This window comes from Corapipo altera, unplaced genomic scaffold (assembly GCF_003945725.1).
Source record: "Corapipo altera isolate COAL_440 unplaced genomic scaffold, ASM394572v1 295, whole genome shotgun sequence".
NCBI classification, from domain to species: Eukaryota; Metazoa; Chordata; class Aves; order Passeriformes; family Pipridae; genus Corapipo; species Corapipo altera.
In genome coordinates, this window is record NW_020884936.1 from 1,912,859 (window position 1) to 1,935,842 (window position 22,984).

Below are 22,984 nucleotides of genomic sequence, written 5' to 3' on the forward strand. Positions count from 1 at the left end.
TATATGTATATATAAAATATATCTAGTAAATATAGAGATATTATAATTCATATATATAGTGTATATATATATATGCATATACAAACTCTCATTATATACTATATAGATACTATAATACATATATACATATAATGCATAATGTATACATAACGTCTATATATGTACACATAATACATACATATACTAAATATATATATAATAATACATCAAGTGTAAATATATATACATTATATGTATAATATATATTATATATATATATATGTGATACATATTGGATGCACTATCCCTGGAAGTGTTCAAGACCAGGTTGAACAGGGCTCTGAGCAACCTGGTCCAGTGGAAGGTGACCCTGCCCATGGCAGGGAGTTGGAATTAAGATCCCTTCCAACCCAAACCATTCTATGGTTCTAAGTATGATACATATACCCTTAAATAGAGGCACAGAGCCTCTGCCATGGAGATCTCTCTCAAAGGGAGGGGAAAGCCAAAATAATCCTATTCCATTGTCACTAGCTGGGAGACAGCATTTAGAGCCCTAAAGCAAAGGGAAGACAGCTCTGCTCATTCTGAATTTGATGCCTTTGGTGCAGCTACAGGGTAAAAGTCTCCTCTCCAAGCAGCAGCCCTGTAAACAGCATGTTTTATTAAGTTATATCTTCTTTAAAAAAAAAATAAAATTGTGACCAGAATCGAGCAATGTGTAACACACGGGATGAGGACCCATCACAGAGCTGGAACACTCAGACATCCTGCAGCCTTCCCATTAAACGCCGGCTGAAATTGCTTTTGGATGCCTGGAGAGAAAGTCTGGAGGAAAGAGTGCACCTCGGATAGAAATCAGTCATGTCTGCAAACTGCCTTCAAGCATTTTAAGGCTTTATAAAACACGGCCAGCTGCCTGCCGGAGGTTTTGCACCTGTGCAGCTGGGCTGAGGTTGCTGAGCCAGCCGAAACATCTGAAGAAAAACAGCAAGAATAACACGGATTTGGGTTTCCCAGCTTCCCTCAGATGTTAAATAACTGTGCAAACTTTTCCATTTCATACATATTTTGCTTGAAGGCCATTTTCTTCCAGGCTTTGCACTTCCCTGACTGCCCCCTTCACTGCTGCTGTCACTGCTGGAAGCGATACCTGCAAAGCCCCTCAAAGCACCCAGGTGCTGAAGCCACTGTGGTGTTTGACAATCAGTGTAGGACAAGAGTCAATATAAGAGGGATACACTGCTACTAGAGAGTGTCCCAAGGAGTAGCATGAAGATGGCAAAGGGTTTAGAGGGGAAGCCACACGAGGAGGGGCTGAGATAATTTGGCTTGTTCAGCTGGAGAAGGCTGAGGTCAGACCTCATCAGGGTATGCAGCTTCCTCACGAGGGGCAGTGGAGGGGCAGCACTGATCTGAGCTCTGTGTGACCAGTGACAGGACCCAGGCAATGGCTGGAACCTCAGGGGAGGTTTAGGTTGAATATTAGGAAAAGGTTCTTCTTCCTCCAGAGGTGGTCAGGCACTGGAGCAGGCTCACCAAGGCAGTGGTCACGATCCTAAACCTGCCAGAGTTCAAGGAGCATTTGGACAATGCTTTCAGGCAAACAGTGGGATTCTTGGGGGTTCCTGCGCAGTCTCAGGAGTTGGACTCAATCCTCCCTTCCAACTCAGGATATTCTGTGATTCTATAACATCTCATGGCCACACGCTGTGTTTGAAAGGTGGTTTCTGAGACTGCTCTGCCCTCTCACACACGCCCCACAGCCTCAGCACTGGGTGTCCACTGAGCCTACAGATGGAAGCAGAGCTTTGCAAATTAAAGGACTTCAGGGAAATGAGCCATATCCCTCTTTTAACCAGCTATATCTGGAAAGAGAGGAATTGGCAACAAGGTTGGTTATCTTGGCTGGAAAGAGCAGTCTCTCCCACCAGACCGGACAGAGTCTGAGATGATGAGGAAATGGGATCAGTTTGATGGTCCAGCTTGGAGATACCTGTCTGGAAGGAACAGTAGGGAAGCCAGGATTTCCTGCCTGGAATCCTCTGCATCTCACAGAGCAATACTTGCCCCCAGGGCTGCCTCTAATCCAGGCCGTGTTTGTTTGTAGACAAAGAGGAGCCCCAAAGAACAGACTGGTGCTCCGTGTTCCCACATAGAAGCTGACCCATGAGGGATGCTAGTCATCCAGCAGCTGGGAGAGCTGGTGAGCCAATTCCTACTGAATGGCACTTCTATTTCCTCCATAGCAAATAAACAACCGTGCTGCAGGGCTGCACCAGCTCTGAGCTCTCTTGGCTACAATTTGAAGGATTTGAACTATATCTAGAAAGCTCTGAGTAGCTGGGGTCCCCTGGGTTCTACCCTCTTTCTCCAGTTTAAATTTGGCAACAGAGCCCAGCCAGCCCAAAGCCCCAGGCATGCTCATGAGGCATTTTGAGGGTACACAGAAATGCAATAACCTGGGGGAAAATAAAGCTAAAATGAATTGCAAGCCTGTGTCTAATACAGTGTTTGATGCGTTAAGGAAGAGGAAATGACAGATATGGCTGAGGTTGGTGTCACGTTCAGACAGTAGTTCCAAAGAAATTTGATGAAATCCTAAAATCAGCATTTTTTATGCCTCTGTTAGTTGTTTTCTGTGAACAGATCATGTGGTAAATAAAGCATCTTTCCTGGGAAGAACACATGAAGGACAGGTTTATGAGTGAAATATAAAGTGAATGATAAATGTCCAGAGAGAGGAATCTAAAAACTAGGGAGGAGAAAGACCTCCTTGTGCAACACACATGAAAAGACAGCCAAGACCTGCAATCCCAAGACATAACCAAAATGGAGAAAGAAAAGTGTATTATTGCCTGGAAGATCTCTTTCTGAGAGGGATTTTTGCACCATGGAAAGATCTCCCAGGAATGGACAGAAATAGCTCAGGTCTCATGTCCTTCAACACACACATTCAGGTGGGGAAGGGAGTCCAGCAAACAAATCAGGAGAGCACAGGGTGGGCACAATTGGGGTGGAAGGGTACCTGGACACTCTATGAAGCTGTATTTCTGGGTTTGGGGTTGTTTGAAGTCTGGCCAAGGAGGTTTATTGATTATTTTCTTTCCCTGACAAGCAAAATAATGATTTAGAGCCATTAAGAGATTGTTCTCTAGATTCCTATTGACCAACATAATGCCCCATTCCTAGAACTGTCAGGCAAGATGAGGAACAAGCCTGGTATAAGCTCTTTTTTAGGAAAATAAAGATCCATCTGGCTGGAATAGAAAAAACAGGCAGCATGCAGTACCCCTCCATGCTCCAAAACATTCCTGGCTTTTGGAGTAAAAAGGCTTTGCCTCTTGCCATTCTCACTCAGCATTTTTCATCCTCAGATTTAAAACTATTGGTAAAAATGCTGTTATCAACCTGAAGCCAGAAATCTCTCAGTGCAAAGACACCTGACATAAGCCAGGGGTTGTGTTGTGCTTTACAGGTTGCCCACTCTTGCCAAGATTCATCCTGTGCATTGAGAGCATGTCTGCAGTGAAAAGGCCTCTTGGAGGGATCCACCCCACACTAAAATCTAGCAGGACCCTTGTCAAGTTAAAATATAACTCTCAAAGGCAAACAGAAAATAGGTAGCTTAGAACAGGGCTTTCTGATTTTCTAAGCCAGGATTCTTTATCATAAGGGTAGCTGGGTGCTGATTTTGGCTCCTGCTCTGGGCTGGGTGACACACAACGACAAAGCCACTTGTGTTTCCCCGAGCAGGACACCAAGAACCATCTGAAAATACCTGTGTTAAATAACTACAACAACTCCAGACGGCCCAGCTGAGTTTTCCATCCTCTACACTGTTTGTTTACTAGAGAAAGACTAATCCCTGTTACTCGCAAAGCAGGCAAAGTAAACTGACCGTGGAGGGCCCAGATATAATGCTTTATTATCTTTCCATCCATCCATAATACAGAATTTCCATGATTCATTCACCCACTTGAGGAACACTTGAACAGTCAAACAAAAACATACATTCCCAGGAGAAAAACCAAAACCACGTCCGGCGCAGGAGAAACATTCTGACATAAATACAAAATCCCACTAGAAATTCTATCTGAAGCAAGACTGTGGATCACAAACACAACAGGGAAGGGCAAAGATCAAACAGTATCGCTTCTTGTGAGTGTATTTCCCCTTTTCCTCAGGATCCCCTGACAATAAGTCAATGAAAGGTTTTACCAAGACTACAAAGGGAACCTGAAAGCCCAGGAGCTTCTCTTTGAAAGTATATTCAGGCTACAGGCGGTTTCAAAAGTCACTTCAGAGAGTCTGCCCTTTGCTAAAAAAGCCTTTGTGACCTTCCAGTCATCCCAGTGTAGCTGCTGCAATTCGTGGGAATGAGTAATAATGACATTTGCTATTCAGTCATCATTTGACAAGCTGTCCAAGGGACAGGGAGCTCTATCATAAATATTTCCCTGTGATGATAAACAGTCTAGACACAGAACAACCATCCAGCCCACCTTTGTGATTAGAAATAAAACCAGCCCAGGTGAGGAGGAGAAATTGCCCCTTTCAGGTTTGTTCTTCCATATTCCCTCCTAGGAAGGCGATTTCCAGAATGATAAAGCTCAAATGGTAATTTCTTCTGATATCCTGGGAGCTACAGGCTTTAAGGCTTTCCTACATGGATTCCTGGAAAGGATATAGCTGCTGAGAAAAGTATTCCATCAAGAAAATTGGGAAAAAAAATATCTTTGTGTAGAAGATCCATCACAATCCTCAATAAATCGTTGTAGCAAACACACCCCCCGAATGCCTGAAATTTGCTGCTTGTATTTATGGCTTGTATCTGCAAAGTCCCAAATACTTATTCTTACCACAGCTTCCTCTCTGCTAAATTTACAACTCCCCCATGATTACATTTCTGTGAGTTCTCGTATCTAAAGTACCCTTTTGGCTTCATTTGGATTAGGAAAATTGGAAATGCTTTCCCTGGAGACCAGGTGGAAAGCAGGATCAAAGGCGGCACTATCTCACACACACGCCTGTGTGCTGGCCAAGGGCTGTGCTGTCCCACAGCCAGGATATCTCCCAGTGCCTCCCTGCAAACAGCATTGGGATCATTCAGCAAGGAGCTTGGATAACTGCTGTATCTTCCATGGGCTGTGCAAGTGCTGCAGGACTCTCTGGGATATACAGTGGGAACAACCTGAGCTGGTACAGCCAAGGCTGTTGTCAGGCTGTACTGGAAAGAGAAAGTTCACAGGAGACAAATCCTTCCCAGACCTTTGGCCTCAGCATCATCAGGTGAGCAGGGCTATTGGTGCAGAGATCCTGGTGTCAGCATTTCAGGCTTTTCCTACGCTGCCTTTTCCCTTGTGCCTTGCTGTGTCGCTCAAAAATCCTGGAGAAAGTCATCTCCAGGGAACACCAGGAAGGATGGCAGTACCCCAGCCACCTTCCAAAGAAGATGCCTTGGAAAAAGGAAAAAAAAAAAAAAAAAGAGAGAAACTGAAAAATTGGGCTGGAAAAGAACAGAACAATCACAGAATGGTTTGGGTTGGAAGGGACCAACCCCCTGCCATGGGCAGGGACACCTTCCACTAGCCCAGGCTGGTCCAAGCCCTGTCCAACCTGGCCTTGGACACTTCCAGGGATCCAGGGGCAGCCACAGCTTTACTGGGCAACCTGTGCCAGGGCCTCCCCACCCTCACAGCCAAGAATTTCTTACTAATATCCCATCTAACCCTGCCCTCTGGCAGTGGGAAACCATTCCCTCTTGTCCAGAGTCCCTTTCCAGCTCTCTTGGAGCCCTTTAGGCATTGAAAGGGGCTCTAAGTTCTCCTTGGAGTCTTCTCCAGGCTGAACAACTCCAGTTCTCTCAACCTTTCCTCATAGGAGAGGTGCTCCAGCCCTCGATGCCCTCGTGTTCCTGTATTGGGTGAAGCAGTGAACAGCTGAATTCTTGGCAATTTATCACTATTTTGTACACCTCCAGCACATCCTTCACAAGTTATTCCCAGGAGATCCAGACCTATCTCACCCAACCTGCCTTCCTAGGAAGGCAGTTATGAACCTTTCCCCCCAGTTTGTCGCCAATTCAGCACAGTTCACGTGAAACCCCAACCACTTGAATTATTCCAAACACAAAGAATCCAGGAAACGAATATTTGGCAGGTACAAAGGAACAGGGCTGAATGAGGAAATCTGGGAGGAGGCTTTGCTGGTGACAGCAGCTCAGCTCCTGCCTTGTCTCCCAGCAGGCAGCAGAAGAAAATGCAAGGAACGGCAGCGAGAACAGTGGGAAAATGCAAACTAGTCCTACGAGTCTTTTGGATCTCTAGCACTGGCCAGGTGACAGCAGTGTTAAAAACAATATATCTCTCTTCCAGGCAATGTGTTGCTGGTTTAGATGTTTCACCTTAAAGGCTGAGGGGTGACACCTACAAAAGCCAGGGAATAATCCTGAGAGGCTCCGCTGTTTCCATTCCAGTGTCCGCAGCCCCTACCTTGGCTCCGGGCACTGCAATTCCCACAGATCCCTGCTCCCAGCCTGCAGCCCTTCTCCCTGACCAGAACAGCTCTGTTGTTTTGCTGTGCCCCGCTCCCTGCCCGTGCCTGTCTCAGCTCCTGACGATGCCGAGTCGGGACAGAGCCCGCCTTTGTGTTCCGCACGTGTCCGCTGCCAAGGGCTGTGAGCCATCCTGGGACTGCGCTCCCTAAAAATAACCTGCCCCACGGATAACCTGCCGCCTTTGGGAGGCGCAGGTCTTAAAGATAAACCTTCCTATGAACCTGAACAAAATGAGAAGTGAAAACACTCCTGAGGGGAAGAGAAAAGCGCTGAAGAAACAGGCTGAGAAGCATAATAGAGAACACGGCCTCGGTGCACCCACAAGCAGCCAAGGAAACCAGTGCCAAGGGGAGCAAGCGTTGTGTGTAACCTGCACACAGACATAATATGACAACTGCTGAGCTACAGCAGTTTTTTACAGTCAGCTCCAAGTTCTGTGTGTGAAGACACGGCACTGCTACCAAAAGTACCCAAAAGAATAACAACCCATCGAAATAAGCTGGAAAAACACTCCAGTGTAGCTCCTTCTCTACATAAGGATATGTATTTTGGATACAAAATATACCCAGATAGCGTTTTTCCCTTCTACAACTTGCAAAACACACCCATTTGCTCTTTCACATTTTATTTTAATAACAGGGGAGTCAAACGAGCCCGATTGACGGGCTGGTTCCCAGGGAAACACGAGCAACTTATTTCTCTTAAATAGCAGGCACAAATGTTTCCTGTGTTAAACTGTGCAGCCTGCTGTGACATTCAGATCTCTAGGATATAATCCCAAAAGAACAGAATGTGTTTGCCTGGCTCTGAGGTGGGGAAGGAGAGAGGTAGCAACATGCTACAGCTGGCAATGCGCTCTAGCAGTGATCTGGCACCCAAATCACTTTTGTGGCACCATGCCCCTTGTCCTAATCCCCAAAGGAAGGGTAAAACAAGAGTTTAACAAAACAAAAAACAAAAACAAAACAAACAAACAAACAAACAAAAGAACAAACAAAAAAATAAAATAAAATAAAATAAAAAAAAAAAGTAAAATTACCCAGTGTTGCTAGGAGAGAAATGGAAAAGGGGAATTGGTAATAGCAAGCCATTAAAATCTCAGTCAAAATGCCAGGCTGGCTGCCCGGTGTTGCTGGGACACATTAAGAGAATAAAACAGTCAATGCTCTGGCCCAGGCCCTTTCCAGCTTGGGCAGCTCCTTTGGCAGGTACAGATAAATGTGGGAAGGGACTTGGAAAAGAAAATGTAAGACAAAGCTGAGCATCCTCACAAGGTGCATCTCAAACCTGGGATTATCTACGTAGAGACCTGCAGAGAACACATTCCTGCCCCACGTGACCAAGGATGCTGTTCCCAACTCCAGTCACATGGTGTGAGGTGCAGTGGCTTTGGTGGCCAAGCTCGTTCTGCTTCCTGCTGCTCCAGGTTGACACAATGAAAAAAAAATAAAATCAGTGGCCCCAAGCAGGTGCTTGAGGTTGGGTCAAACACATACCACACATCCCCCCAAAACTCTCCCTGCCTCAGGCTCAAGAGATGTCCTGAGCCTGATGGGATTTGTCTGCTTAGCAAATCCCCAAGGATCTTTCGTAGTAAATTCCATCATGTCTCACTTGCCCATTTACCACCTGGACTTTCTTGTAGCCACAATATCCTTCTGAGAGGTGTTTACAGCTCAGCTACCTGTTGCATGAGGACCCACCTTCATGGGCTTGCCTGGAGCCCTTATCCCACCAACTTCATTTGCTGGCAACTAGTCCCTGTAGAGGCCAAGACCCTAGATGGCTGTTCCCTCACTAGCCTGTCCCTGGTACACAGGATTTTCCAGACCTCCTTTTTGTGCTCCTTCAGTCTCTAGGGCCACATTCTGCTTTTACTTATCTCATCTTAGCCAATATTTATAAGTGAGCAGATGACAATTTAGCCTTGGAACCTCTTTTTCCCCCTCCTTGCACAATTTGCTTTTTTGTTGAAATGAAAGAACAAAACCCCAACATATTAAAACTTTTTTTTTTTTCCCCTGTTCCTTTAAGGTAGAGAAGAAAATAAATTAAAAAAAAAAAAAAGATCATGAAATACAAGTTTGACGTGCCAGAGTTTCCAGGTGCCCGATGTCCTGTTACTGGGATGCTGAACAAACAGCCTGCAAACACGATCCCTGCCTTTGTTCTGCCAGCTGGAAACACAGGTCACTCTGCACCGGGACACCCCCACGAGGCAGAGCCTCAGGAGCAGGCATTCCACTGAGCAAAATGCTCCTTTCGTCAGGCAAAGGACACCAAAAAAGGGACCTGGACTTTGTTACTGAGCCAGTGGGGTATTTTATTCACAGAGGAGCATTTTATGGGAGGTCTGTGTCCACGCAAGTGACTCAGCTTGGACTCAGCAAACAGCCTCAATGATTCACTGCCCCAGGGTGTGCCAGCACCAGCTGGTGACCTGTGTGGGGCTGAGTCTCTTCCTCACCGGGAAACAGCCTCAATAAATGACATCATCAGCGTGATTCAGTCGGTAGGACCATGGACTGCAAGGCTCCCACTCGGGCACTCACTCCAGATTTCCCTTCCCTAGCCAGGTTTTTCTCTCCTGTTCCCCTCAGCTCCCTGTGCAAGGACTGGGTCTTGCTGCACATCTAAATGGTCCCCAGCACAGTGGAAACTCCAAGATGGGCTGTAATGCAAACCCCAAGGTGACTGAAAGAAGGGAGATTTAGACTGGATTTTAGCAAGAAACCCTTCCCTGTGAGGGTGGTGAGGTCCTGGCACAGGTTGCCCAGAAAAGCTGTGGCTGCCCCATCCCTAGAAGTGCTCAAGGCCAGGCTGGATGGGGCTTGGGTCAACCTGGAATAGTGGAAAGTATCCCTGCCCATGGCAGGGGTTGGAATGGGATCATCTTTAAGGGCATCTTCAAAACAAAACCATTCCATGACTCTATGATTTCATGACTGAGTGGTGAATTCACTCAAACAACAGAATTCAAAATATTGCCCTGAACTTCTCATGAGTACACAGCAGAAAAATAAAGTTACCAGAAGGAAATTAAGTGGACCAACCATCAAAGGTAACAGACAATCCTTCATGGAATTACGTGCTCACAGGTGCACATCCCCCAGTCTAGTTCCAGTTGGAAACCTCTTAGGAGGTCATTAAGACAAATCAAAAGAGGAGACAAGGCAGTTTTGTAGTGCAGTCTGAGAAATCGTGAGATTGTGTTAAAAAAGTCATTCTTTTTCACTGCTTTCAGGACAAATTCCCAAATACCCAGCAGGTCTCCATGTCCTGATGTTTCAGGTTTGTCTGAATCTTGCAGATGTTTTCCACAGAAACAGACAGAAGTTCTCTCAGATAAAATAACCACAATCTCACGTAACTCAAACACAAATCTTCAAAACCAAGAACACCCATTTGATGAAACAAGCACATTATGCCCAGTTTTCTTCCTAAACATGAAGAGCTTTTTTCATCTTTTGTGATTGCCACTGTGCTCCTGCTACCAACTACATTGTACGAACAACAGAACAGACCCAACATGGGAAAGCACTTAATTCATGTGCAATTTTTTCCCATTCCTGTCCAGACAATTAAATTAATCGCATCAGAGCCAGTCTCACAGCTAAAGCCCAGCCTGTGGACCAGACGACCACAGCCCACCACAATCCTATCCAAAGACTGTCAGATTTTCCTATCTCCCAACATCCATTTTCCCCTCTGCTGCTCAGTCCTATCAGTGTTTATGCAGTTGCACAAGCCACTTTGATAGAGAGAAGAAAAATGCTATAGAAAATCAAAAATAGGCGTAGCTTTAAACTTTTTCCAGCCTGAAGACCCGTGAAAGCCAGCAGAGGATCAACTCCCACTTGTGCACAGTTCAACCTACAGCCCATGGTCCTGCTCGCCTTAGTTACCTTCAGCTGGATCGTGCTGGGGGTGTAGGTGGATCAAAGCAGGTCCCTTTAAATCCTTTGTTGTGTTTGCACAAGTGGAAAACAGCTCCTATAAAAAAAAAAAAAAATCCCCTGTGTGTGCCAAGCCGTGTGTAGAGATTATGAATCACTAAATGGCAGCCACGTGTCAGCAAAAGTAGCAGGAAGTGTCTTGTGTTTGACCTTTATTTATAGTAGCAAGAGCATTTGGTATCACATAGTTACAGCCACCTAATCATCCCTGCTCACCAAGAAACCTGGTATTGATTGCCTGCATAGGATGGTTTTGCTGTTAAAAGGAAAAAATGAGTATCTGGCTTATCTGGTGAATAACTGTTGGTCTGGAGACACTCTGAGAAAGCCCTTTCAGTCTGTTGATTTTCTGTTTTTGGAAGGCCGAGGATTTCTTTGGAGTTTCTCTGGGATTCTGAGGGAATGGGGAGGGACTTGAAATCAAGGCCTATATTTCGGCCCACCTCTCTCGTTCAACATGCTCCTCTGTTCCACAGAATTGAGCTGCAAGTTGGGGAAGCTGTAACGTGCTGAACACAGGGAATTTGATATATGTCCTTATATTTTGGTGAATCCCACACATCAGAGAGCATTACTGAATCAAGACAAAGTACCTTTGGGCTGCCATCCAGGGGGAAGCCTGGAGATCTCTGTGAGTTATGCAGCGGTGTAAGTGCTGTGCCTGGTTCTTCCTTGGATGCAAGAGAGCACTTTGGCACCTTTTCAGATTAAGGGCCACTCAGGTGCTTTTTCCACAGGAAAGGAGGGTGTGGTGGGGTCCTGAAGCATAAAGATTCATTCCTTGGGGTCCCCAGACCTTTCTGCAGGCCTGTCACTGAGATCAGGGAGATCATAGAATCATATATTCATAGAATCATGGAGTGATTTGAGTTGGAAGGGACCTTAGAGCTCATCTTGTCCCTCCCCCTACCATGGGCAGGGACACCTTCCACTAGCCCAAGTTGCTCCAAGCCCCGTCTAACCTCGTCTTGGACACTTCCAGGATGGGACAGCCACAGCTTCTCTGGGCAACCTGGGCCAGGGCCTCACCACCCTCACAGGGAAGCATTTTTTCCTAATATCTACTCTAAATCTCTCCTCTTTTAGTTAAAAATGACCCACGCCCCTTTGTCCTATCACTCTCTGCCTGGGGAAAAAGTTGCTCTCCTTTTTTACAGAACTGCAGAGGGTGGTCAAATCACAGAATCACAGAATCACAGAATTAATTGGGTTGGAAAAAACCTCTGAGATAAAGTCCAACCTATGACCCAACACCACCAAGTCAACTACACTCAGTGCCACCTCCAGTCTCTCCTTAAACACCTCCATGGTCTTTCCCTGCCTTCCACTGGGATCCTCTCTGTGAATCCAAAGACAGAGACAAGGCAGGGTCCCCCACCTGTTCAGAGCCCAGGGTCCATCCAGTGGTGGATGATACTGTCACCCCACTGACCAGCTCAGTGACACCCTCACTTCTCCTCCAGCTTTGGTTTAATTAAAGCTCCTCTAACCAGTTAGATATGTCCATTCTGCTTTAGGCATAGATCAGGGGAGCAAGAGCAGCCTCTTGCCTTCCCTCCTCCATCGGGTCTCCATGTCTGGTCAAACCAAGTCAGCAAGAAACTGCATGTTGGTGGTCAAATGCCACCAACACCAGGGTCAGCTGTGGCCACTCCCAGAGCTGGCATGCAGCAGCAGGATCAGGCCTTTAATCATACTGTCCTTCATGGATTCCCATTGTTCCCCTCAAATTCCTCTGTGGCTCTTTCCTAGCCCTCTCCTCTGCCTGCTTTTTCTGGTTTAAAGTCGAGCTGATCCCTGTGTTCCGTCCGCCTCGTTCGAGGGCTTCAGCTGTGACTCCATGTCAGGTGTGCACCACGGCCACATTCTTGGAAAGGATGCACACACCCTGACGTGGGGTTGCTGCAGCAACCACCCTTGACATCACCACCCTCCCCACATCCACCGCTGTCGTGGTTGTGAAAGCCTCTTTGGCACTGCAGCTGCATATTTGGATGGCTGGGAGGGAGACTCCTGTTCCAAACTGGGAATGCAAGGAGCAGATGTGTCGTGTCCCCAGGAGACCAGGGTCAGAGGGCAGTGCAGCCTGCTTAGCACAGCATCCAACGTGGAGCTCCAGGGCTGGAGTCTGCTGCCTCTGGCAGAGCAATGAGCAAGTGCAGAGCTGGCTTGGCAGCACCTGGACTTCTCCAAATATCCCTGGAGATGCTGCTTTATAAAAAAAATCCCTCTTTCCTCCAGGACTCCATCCTCAAATGACTCTGGCATCCCTGTGGGAGGTGAGTCCTGGAGCTTGTCCCCAGCACCCTGTGTAGGTGCAGACAACACAGGACTCTTGCTTTTGGTGGTAACTGTGGCCATTTTACAGCCATGGCAGAGTCTGGATGCCAGAATTCAAAGGTTTTACCAGATGCAGGAAAACTTGTCCTTTCTGTGTTGATGCACTTTATCCACCTGAGATGTTTCTGGGATAAAGGACTTTGCCAGCTCATACCTTGTCATCAGGAGTGTCCAAATCTTCATCACCCTTCCTAAACCCCATCCTTGCAGTTGCTCAATTAATGGAGAAACCCAGATTTTATCAAGTCACACACACACACACACACCAGAATCCATGGAATTTTCGAGCCTCCAGTTTGTGGAGTTTGAAGGACTGACTTATGACTTCCAAACCTGTGAGCAGGTTGCTCCTGGAGCCTCCCTGCAATCCCTTAGAGGAGCACGTGAATTTTAAAGCAGAAATGTTTGTTGTTTTCACGTTGCAGGCCTCTGGCTAGCTAAGCCAGAAGTTTCTCCATTGACATGAAAAATGAACATTTCCTCCTTTTGTAAAGTGGGAGAATCTCAGAGGATTTTGGAGGCCAAAACAGGATCTGGAGAGCAGCTCCATGGGCAGTTATCCCCAGGGTTCTGCTCCACTGAGCAACACCCAGAGGGGAAAGAGAAGAGACCCCAACCCTGACTCTGAGTTGTGGAGAGCTACTACAGACCCCCAACGGGAGGCAATAGGGAGATAACTCTGCAAATTCCTTTTGCCAGCCACGTGGACCTTTCTTAGCCCATTCAATCTCACCCTGCAGGGATGGGAAGAGAAAGACAGCAAAGAATAAGTAGCTCAATATGCAACTAAGCTGATAATGCTCAAGGATTCCACGTGGATTTGTGCCTTGAGGTCCCACGCTAGTGCAAGTTGACCACCAACTTGTAAAAGCCTTATAACTCTGGCTCTTGCTCTAAAATCTGGTGGAAGTTGGTCAAATGCTTTAAGAGAGGGTTAAGTAGAGACGGTCACAGATGAAGCCAGGCCTCTTCTATACATATACAAAGTGTGCTCATGGAATTTTCCTTAGGAGACCAAGATAAAGCCATGTCAATGGAAGACATCCATGGAAAGAAGCTCAGTGGAGACAGGGGAGCCGGGGCAGAGAGCCAAGAGTGACAGGTTATTCAGGTCTGAGACGAGGTTACACCCAAGAGATGGGATGGACAGCGTGTCATGTTTCCTAACACCACACCACACAGAGCCAGTCAAGATGCTTGGGAATTTTCCAGGCAATTTTTTCCCCCATCAGAATGTGCTAATTTGTGGAACGCTGAATGTTTCACAGAAAGCACATTACATTTGCTGAACGTCTGGTGGAGCAAAGCCAAGGGAATGTTTCCACTGGACAAGACAAATTTCCATCAGGAACCTGACTGCCGGTCCGTGTGATGGTGTGAGGAACTCCTCACGAACCAACTTGGCCATAATTCCAGGGAACCAGGCTTGTAGATTTGCAGTCAGGATCCCAGGTGATGACTTGATGAGCTGCTACAAAAGTCTCTCTTATGGCTCAAATATTGGGATCATCTTGGCAGTTCATGGCCCTGCAGCAGCTCATTTCAGATCCATCTCAACTCACATTATCTCTGTTGGACTGTCCTTTTTGCAGCTTCACTGCCCCACCAGCCGGGTAAATCTACGTTACCTGAAGTCATTGATGCTTCTTTTACCCCTAAAAATCCCTGCAGTCACTTTCTGAAACCAGCACAGCTGGAAATAGCAGCCTTAAATCTGGCAAGAATCCCACCAGCTCCAGCCCTCAGTCCTCAGCTGGGTCCTGGGGTTTGAGTCTGGAAGCACTCAGAGTTGGCATGGCCTCAGACAGAAATGTTACAAGATTTCCATTTGGAGGGGGAAAAAAACATATTTCTGTAGCCAGCGAGGACTTAAATGAAATTCACCCTTCCAATAAATTCCTAATGCTGTCTGCACTCACACTCTGACAACCCAGAACCCTTCCAATTCCTCTGCTAGCCTTGCCTTTCTAGGAGATATGTGCTCCCACCAAGCTACATTTCTAACATGGTTGAAATCCACCTTTTCCTGTCTCAGGCCCAAGGATTGGCAACTCTGGCCAACAATTCTGTGTACAGATGAAACACAGCTGAGGGGGGACAGTGACCAACAACCATAAGCTGGGTGAAGGCTGGGAAGTAACACATTCCAGGTGGTCCCTGCACAGAGTCTTTCTCTCCTGCAGAACTCCTGCACCATTTATTGGCCTTGATAGCCCTGATGAGTGGAATGGAAACAGTTTTACTCCAAACCCTCACCTCATTTGTTGCAGGTATTGGCAGATAAAGTGACCAAGGTAGAAAAAGGTGGGTTATTCTCAGAATTTGGTTGGATGGGGCTGGGAGCGACCTGGTCTAGGGGAAGGTGTCCCTGCCCATGGCGGGGGGTTGGAACAAGATGGTCTTTAAGGTCCCTTCCAACCCAAACTATGATCCTGTGATTCAAACCATGATTCAAATAATGATTTAAACCATTCTGTGATTCTATAAGTAATTCTATGTAACAGTGACATTCCTGAGAAGTCTGCAATCTCAACTTGCCATTTTTCTTGAACTTCTCATTTGATTTGCATAGGAGAACATGTTCAATAGCACTGTCCTGCAGTGTTTTGACTGCAAATTCCACAAGGAAACTGAGCCAGGAATATAAAAAACCCCAGCAGTTTCTTCCCTGATGTAGAGATTGGCAGAGGATTTTCATGGACTTGGAAGAGCATTTGGTGCCAACAACAGGAGGTTTATGAACATTAAAATACTGGGGGTGTTGTGTTTTTCCTTGCAGCCAGAGCAGCCTCATGGCTTTTCCCATAGAATGAAGAGTTGGTGTCATCCCTCAGGAAGGAAGATGAAGTGGATGGAGATGAGACAAAGGAGTGGAGTATGAATCCAGGAGAGCCAGGCTTGCTCCTCCTGCTGCTGGTGCTGGAGGGGACAGAAAAGAGTCATGGAAATCACTTCTTCTCTCACCCCCCACTCTACAAATCACCGAGCTGAGGTGCCAGATAAGAACTCATGCTTGAACAGGCTGGTGACCCAATTAAAGGGGCCCAGGGGGGACACAACAGCAGTTCAGATTTTAGGTTAGTCAGAACAAAAGAATAAAAACTGTAAAGGACTATCAAGGGACAGGTGAAATTCACTGTTTCTTTGGGGATGCCATCCCAGAAGTTATGCCTACAGTGGGTTATCCACTCCCTCATTTGCTAATGGACTGGGGAACACTGCCCAGTGAGGTGTTATGGATAACTCCAGGAGGCATCTCAAAAATCACATAGTAATCACTCCTGAGGTGTGCATCTACACACACCCACTACACACAGACACATTCACATGTCCTAGAAACACTGAACATTTTAGGTTAGAAGGTACCTCTGGAGTTCTGTGATCCAACCTCCTACTCAAAGCAGGGCTACTGAGCTGCGACTGCTCAGGGCTTTCTGCTACTGAATTTTGAATATCTTCAAGGAGGGAGATTTCCACCCCCTCTTGTTGCCTTGGTTCCCTGTTTGGCCATCCTCATGGGGGAGATTCTATCCTTGTATTTCCTTGGAATTTCCCATAGAATCATGGAATAGTTTGGGCTGGGAGGGACCTTAAAGATCATCCAGTTCCAATCCCCCTGCCATAGGCAGGAACACCTTCCACTAGCCCAGGTTGCTCCAAGCCCTGTCCAGCCTGGCCTTGGACACTTCCAGGGATGGAGCAGCCACAGCTTCTCCTGGGCAACCTGAGCCAGGGCCTCACCACCTTCACAGCCAACAATTCCTTCCCAGTATCCCATCTGACCCTGTCCTCTGGCAGCAGGAAGCCATTCCCTCTTGTCCTGTCACTCCATCCCCTCTTGTCCTGTCACTCCATCCCCTCGTCAAAAGTCCCTCTCCAGCTTCCTGTCTATAACCACCTCTAAACCAAAAAAAGCCAAGGGTAGTTGTGGCTGCTTCATGGACAGGGAGTCAGGGACCCCTTCCCATTCTCCTGCTGGGAAATGCCCTTCTCACTGTCTCTGTTCCCACTGCTTCCCCTACCTAACAACACACAGAAATTCCCAAACCAATCCAGGCCAGGACAGCCCATTACCCTGTTCCAGCCTCTTTGCAAACAAGGTCCTTGCAGGTCAACTGTCCATACAGCCAGTCACATTTTCTGTGTGCAACTACCTTCTCCAGGGCTTAAACCTTCCCATTTCACTGTGTAAAATGAAGCCATGGGCTTTGTCATTACAAAAGGTCAAATGGATCCTTCACACCCTTTGAACAAGCTACAGATGATCTAATTAACTGGGACTATCTCCATACTGCCATTCACCCTCCCCAGGAAGTAGTTTCTGGTCTCCAGGCTAAATGTTATGGGCTCTTCTCTACTGTTTGCATGGACTAGATTAACCATGTCCACTCTGAACATGGGATTGCTGCACATCCCTTTTTGGGTTCCCTGATCCTTTTGGGCACAAAATGAAATTATTAATATTTTTTTTCTGTTCAAAGACCTTGTGAGGACTGTGCTGCAACCCTCCAGAGTGCTGTCCAGGGTATGTACTGAGTGCCCTTGGACAAAATCCTGGGCATATGGCCATGGCAGATGGTGCAAGACATGCTGGGGTGGTGCTGGAGAGACCTGTAGGTTGGCGAGAGCCAGACTTCAACTCTTTAAGCCAAGATGCCCTAACAAGGAATGAATGGAATGAAGCCCTAGGCTGTGTGCAGCCCCCAGCCACAGGTTTCTCAGCCCCAGCATGATCCCAGCACTGACAAACGTGGGCCAGGACAGCACATCCCCATGACCAGGGTGATCTGCCAGTGCCCATCACAGGCTGCAGCTCACAGTTGTCACCACGCTCAGTGGGTTGCTGGTCTCAATCCAGGGACCAGTTCCCTATCCCCAGAACAGCTCCAGAAGCCACATCTACTGCTGGGAGATCAGCATCCACCCAGCCTGGCTGTCCCAGAGGTCCTGGCAATGCACATGTGGGGCACAGATCTGCTCTGCAGGGCACCTACACACCTTTCCTTGTGCTGGCACCGCGTGGAGCATCATCAGGAATCACAGGATCACAAAGGTTGGAAAAGCCCTCTGAGATCGAGTCCAACTGTTTCCCAGCACTGCCAATGGTGGTTCCCCACCACTGACCCATGTCCCCAAGTGCCACATCCACATGGCTTTTAAATCCCTCCAGGATGGGGACTCCAACACTGCCCTGGGCAGCTGTGTCAGGGCTGGACAACCCTTTCAGTGAAGCAATTTTCACTAAGATCCAGAGAGATCTTCTCTTCTGGAAGCCAAACTTGCCCTCCCACAGTTGCCTTCTTACCCCAAAGCACAACATTTACTTTTCCCTTAAAGCTGGCAAGCCCCTGTTACTCGAGGTCAGGCTGTTTAAGCCCCAGCTGCAGTGTTTGTCTCCCTGTTTTGTTGAGGAGACAGTTTCAGCATGTACAGCACTTCCTCTTCTGGGACATTTGAAGGCTAAAACTGTGACCTTTGGCTGCTGTTCGTGTTCAGCAGCAGAGGCAGCAATCCCAAGGGTGGGTGGGTTGAAAGAGAAAAGTCCTTTTCCTCCCCCTCCATCTCTTTAGGGACAAACTTGGACTGAAACAAGCAGCCAGCCAAGAGTGAAACACAAGTCTGGGACGCTGCAAGGAGACCTTCTCCATGCAGACCAGCAGGGAAGTTGCTCATCACTGTCTCAGGGTAAAGCTCAGCCCATCCTCTGAGCCTGGACAAAGTTTAGATTCCATACCTGACTTTCTTAAGGCCAGAAGTATGGCCCCATCTCTGGAAGTCCTCAAGGCCAGGTCGGACAGGGCTTGGAGCAACCTGGGATAGTGGAAGGTGTCCCTGCCCACAGCAGGGGAGCTGGAATGAGATGGCCTTTAGGTCCCTTCCAACACAAACTGTTCTATGATTCCATGATGCTATGAAAGTAAAGGAAATTAATCCCAGTGGGAAGTCTTTGCATGTAAGTAACCCCAAAGTGCCATTTCTACCTGAGTTTTTAATGTATATTCATCTGTTTCTGAAGCCTCTCTCCCGCCTTCTCTAGCAAAAGTTGTTCAGCTTTAGCTGAACAGCCCAAAGGTTCAGGAAAAAGGCTGGGAAGGTCAGGAGGGAAAGCTCCATGTTTGGACTGACCTTGACTAGTTAAATCAGTAGCTGAGGAGGCTGAATGCTCCCCAGGACCTTCTGGGTCAGCAGAAGGAGCAGGATGCAGGATAAGCCTGACAGACTCATCCCCTTCCTGCAGCAGAGCCCACTACGGACAAGGGAGCAGGAACATAATGTAGGGCTGTCTCCAGGAGGATTTTCCTGGTAGGGATCATAAAACAAAACAAGATTATGTCTCTTTGCCCAGAAACTTTATAAAGCTGCTGGTGAAAATGGAAGTGACTGCAGAAGGTCAAATAGTACCATCTGCCTTGGCAGAGCCTGGCAGGACTTGGGGTGCTGCAGTCTGGCTTCTGGCCAAGATGCAAAACCAAATCCTTCTCTGGGCTTTTGAAAGAAAACCAGAAGGAATGACCATCTTGAGAGGCATGACCATCCTTCAGGTGCACCTCAGTTCAGCTGAATTCGTGAGGAATCAACAATTTTGCCGCCAGATCTCACGTAGGCACCAAACCACAGCACAGATTTTGAGCACAGCGTGTGGCAAAGGTGAGAACTGCAAACCATGACAGCCTTTGGACCACAGTTTGGGAGCATATCAGAGTCCCTCCCACCCTACACAGACCTCCCTTGTCAATCTGGTGGCTTATTTTGATACCTGATACTAAAATGGGGCCCCAGCAGGGGAAGTGGGCTTTTTTCAGGTATTCAGCCTGAGATGTCCTGTCTGATCGCTGACCAAGCAGCACACCTAAACTGGAGTGGACTCAAGGGATAGTTTAACTTGTTGTAAGGGAATTCATTAAACCAGTCTCAGGTGCCTCCTTAGTGCAGCTTGGCAGGATATGTTGTATATGCTGAAGAGAAGAGAAGCCAAGCTGTGATCATAGTGATGAATCCTGGACACCCAAGTCCTCAGTTCATGGTGTCCACTCCTGATAGAGCAGAAAAACCTCCAGAGTATTTTAAGCTGTGAGGTGAAATGGGTCTGGGACACACAGAAACCCACAGCTCTGCACACTGGGTCACTTCTCCTTCTACAAAGGCTTCTGATACCTCAGCTTTAAAATATATTACATGCAGTAATAGATTATAAATAAACACACCATTTGCTGCAATGTGCAGTTATTCAAAATCTCCATCTGTTATTAGCTCAGGACGTGGCCTGTGAACCTCACGCCTCTGAATCCCAATAATGTTATTTAGCTCCTAACAGGCTTAATTGATGTTGGATTTGCAGCTCACACAGCCCTGCCCCAAAGGTTAATGGGTTGGGAACTTGCAGGCCTGTCTTTTGTGCCCTCACCTCCAGCCTTTGGACCCTCCAGCTGCAAATCTACAAGGGCTGTCACAGGATGACTGACCAGCCTCGTGTCTTAACCTGGGGATAAAGTCACTTCTCACTTTTGGCTCTGGACAGGGCAGGGAGTTGTCAGCAAGGTGCACAACTCCCCCTTCTTGGGCTAGTTTGACATGCCCTCCTTGGCCCTGCAGAGGGAAGCAGATGGGGAAGCTGATGTTAATTTGCAGCTGCAGCAGAGCAGAGACTCGCAGCCGTCAAAACAGTGAGTGCCAGCATTGTGACTTCCCCCTTCCCTTGTGATCTGTGGGAAGTGGGAGAGCCAGGCTCCTCACGGGGAAACTCCACTGCCTGGAGCTTCCCAGGCACAGGAGCTTCTTTCTTTGCTCGGTAGGTCACCTACTGGGAACGTGCTGTGCCTTTAAAGGTCACCGAGGGGAACTGCGCTCGCGAGGGCCACAGAGAGCTCACAGGTCACGTCTTGAAACTGGGATGGCAGTTTCCACCCCTGCTGATTCCTCTGTATTCCCCATGAGAAGCCAGTTTTACAAGGAAATTAAAACCCACCTTAAGCCTCCATTCTTCTCGACCAACACACAGGTCCTGTTTCAAGACACGTGAACCCAGAGATCCCAAAACTGGCACCTTTGCCAATGGTATTGTGCAAACATCAACAAACATCGAGTCTGTGGCTTCCCAGCACCGAGTTTTTGCAGAAAAACCTGCTGAAGGCATTGCTGCTTCATCCCTCCCCACCCATCATCACATGCTGCCCCTGCCTTGTCCTCTGGGTTGCAACCAGCACAGCTTCCAAAACAACCTCATTGATGGTGTTGATGATGTTTAAGTGTATTTTCAAGTGGATCAACTCCCATAATTGCACCTCTCTATGGTGAGTGGACACACACAGGAGATGGCTTGGATAAAAATAGGGATGGGCACTGGGGAAGGGGTGCATGTTTATGTTTTCCTAGTACTGAGGTACTCAAGATAAGCAAACACATGGGCAGACAAGTACCTTCAGGTCCCAAAGGTGCTGCGTGATCTGCACAAGGATCCTGGTCCACACAAGGCTGTGGAAGGAGGCAACAAAAGCTTCTCTGATGTGCCAGGGCTATAAAACAGGTGTTTGCTCAAAACTGCAAATAGAGAAATATGTAGAATTAACAAAGCTTGGTCTAAGCCTTGCTGAGATTACTCTCATGAATTAGGATCAGGAAAACTATGAAATGCTCATCACAACCAGCCTTGTTGCAGGTGATTAAACTCCACTATAGATGCAGCTGGACCTCTCCACACTGGGATGGTTCCTGTTGAAGCCAGAGAGTCCCACTGTAAAGGATCCACAGCTGGTCTGTAGATGCAGCTTAAACAAGCACTTTGTCTTGGTATTAGGAAGTTTGGAGAGCATGGGGAGCATGGAATGTTAAGGACACAGGGGTGGCACAAACAGTTTCTAAACCATTTTATGTGTGGTCTCTGTGGAGGTGAGCAAAACCAGAAGACAGGAGAAACTCCAAAGCACCCTCACAAGACCTGGAATATAAAAAAATTAAGGGGGCCCTAACCTGGCATCAGGTACTCAGGAAGAAAAATGTGGGACCATCAGAACAGCCATCAAGGTCCATTCACCCCAGTGACTTCTCTTTGGCCACAACCAAGAGTGGATATCTAGAGGAGAGTGTCATAATACAGCAAGTAGTTTGAGATACTTCTCCAGAATATCCAGTTAGCTTCCAACAATTTGTATCCGTGTACCATAGGGTTCGATTTCATATTTAATTACCCATAATGATTTTTACTTCCATCCATTTGTCTCATTGCTTTATGAACCCCCATGATTTTCAGCATCCACAACATCCTGTTGCAAGGAGTTCCACCGCTTAATTACGCACTGGGAGAAGAGCCACCTCCTCTTGTTTGTTTTGGACTTACAATTTCTGGTTTCACCTGATGTCCTGTAATTCCTGCAGAGATAGAGATGGGGAACATACTCTTCCAGTCCACCCTTCCCATACCACCCAGTGATTTATAGTCCTCTGTCATAACCCTTCTCACACGTCTCCCAGCCTTAGGAGTCCTCACGTACTTACTGATACAGCAGCTACAACAGAGTTTTGGGCATCTCAGTGTCCTGAGTCTTTTCCAACTCCCCTTTGTGTTCACTTGTCCTCTGAGGCCAAGGAACCATCTTTCAGGTGCTCCTCAAGGGGACCATGAGCAGCTGAAGCCCCTTCCAGTGAGGGTCTGTGCGTCCTATATGGGCTCAAAACAAAGGGGCTGCCAAACATGGGAGTATGGAATCACAGAATCATGGAATGGTTTAGGTTGGAAGGGACCCTAAAGACCATCCAGTTCCACCCCTCTGCCATGGGCAGGGTCACCTTCCACTAGCCCAGGTTGCTCCAACCTGGCCTTGGACACTTCCAGGGATCCAGGAGCAGCCACAGTTTCTCTGGGCAACCTGTGCCAGGGCCCCACCACCCTCACAGGGAGGAATTTTTCCCTAATATCGAATCTAAATCTCTCCTCTTTCAGTTTAAAACCATTCCCCTTTGTCCTATCACTATCTGCTTGTGTAAAAAGTCCCTCTCCCTCTTTTGCATAAGCCCCCTTATGGTGCTGGAAGGTCTCTCTGGAGCCTTCTCTTCTCCAGGCTGAACAACCCCAGCTCTCCCAGCCTGGAACACAGAGGACCATCAGGCCAAAGCAGCTCTAACAGCTCTAGTAACACATTTCTTCTTGTTCACC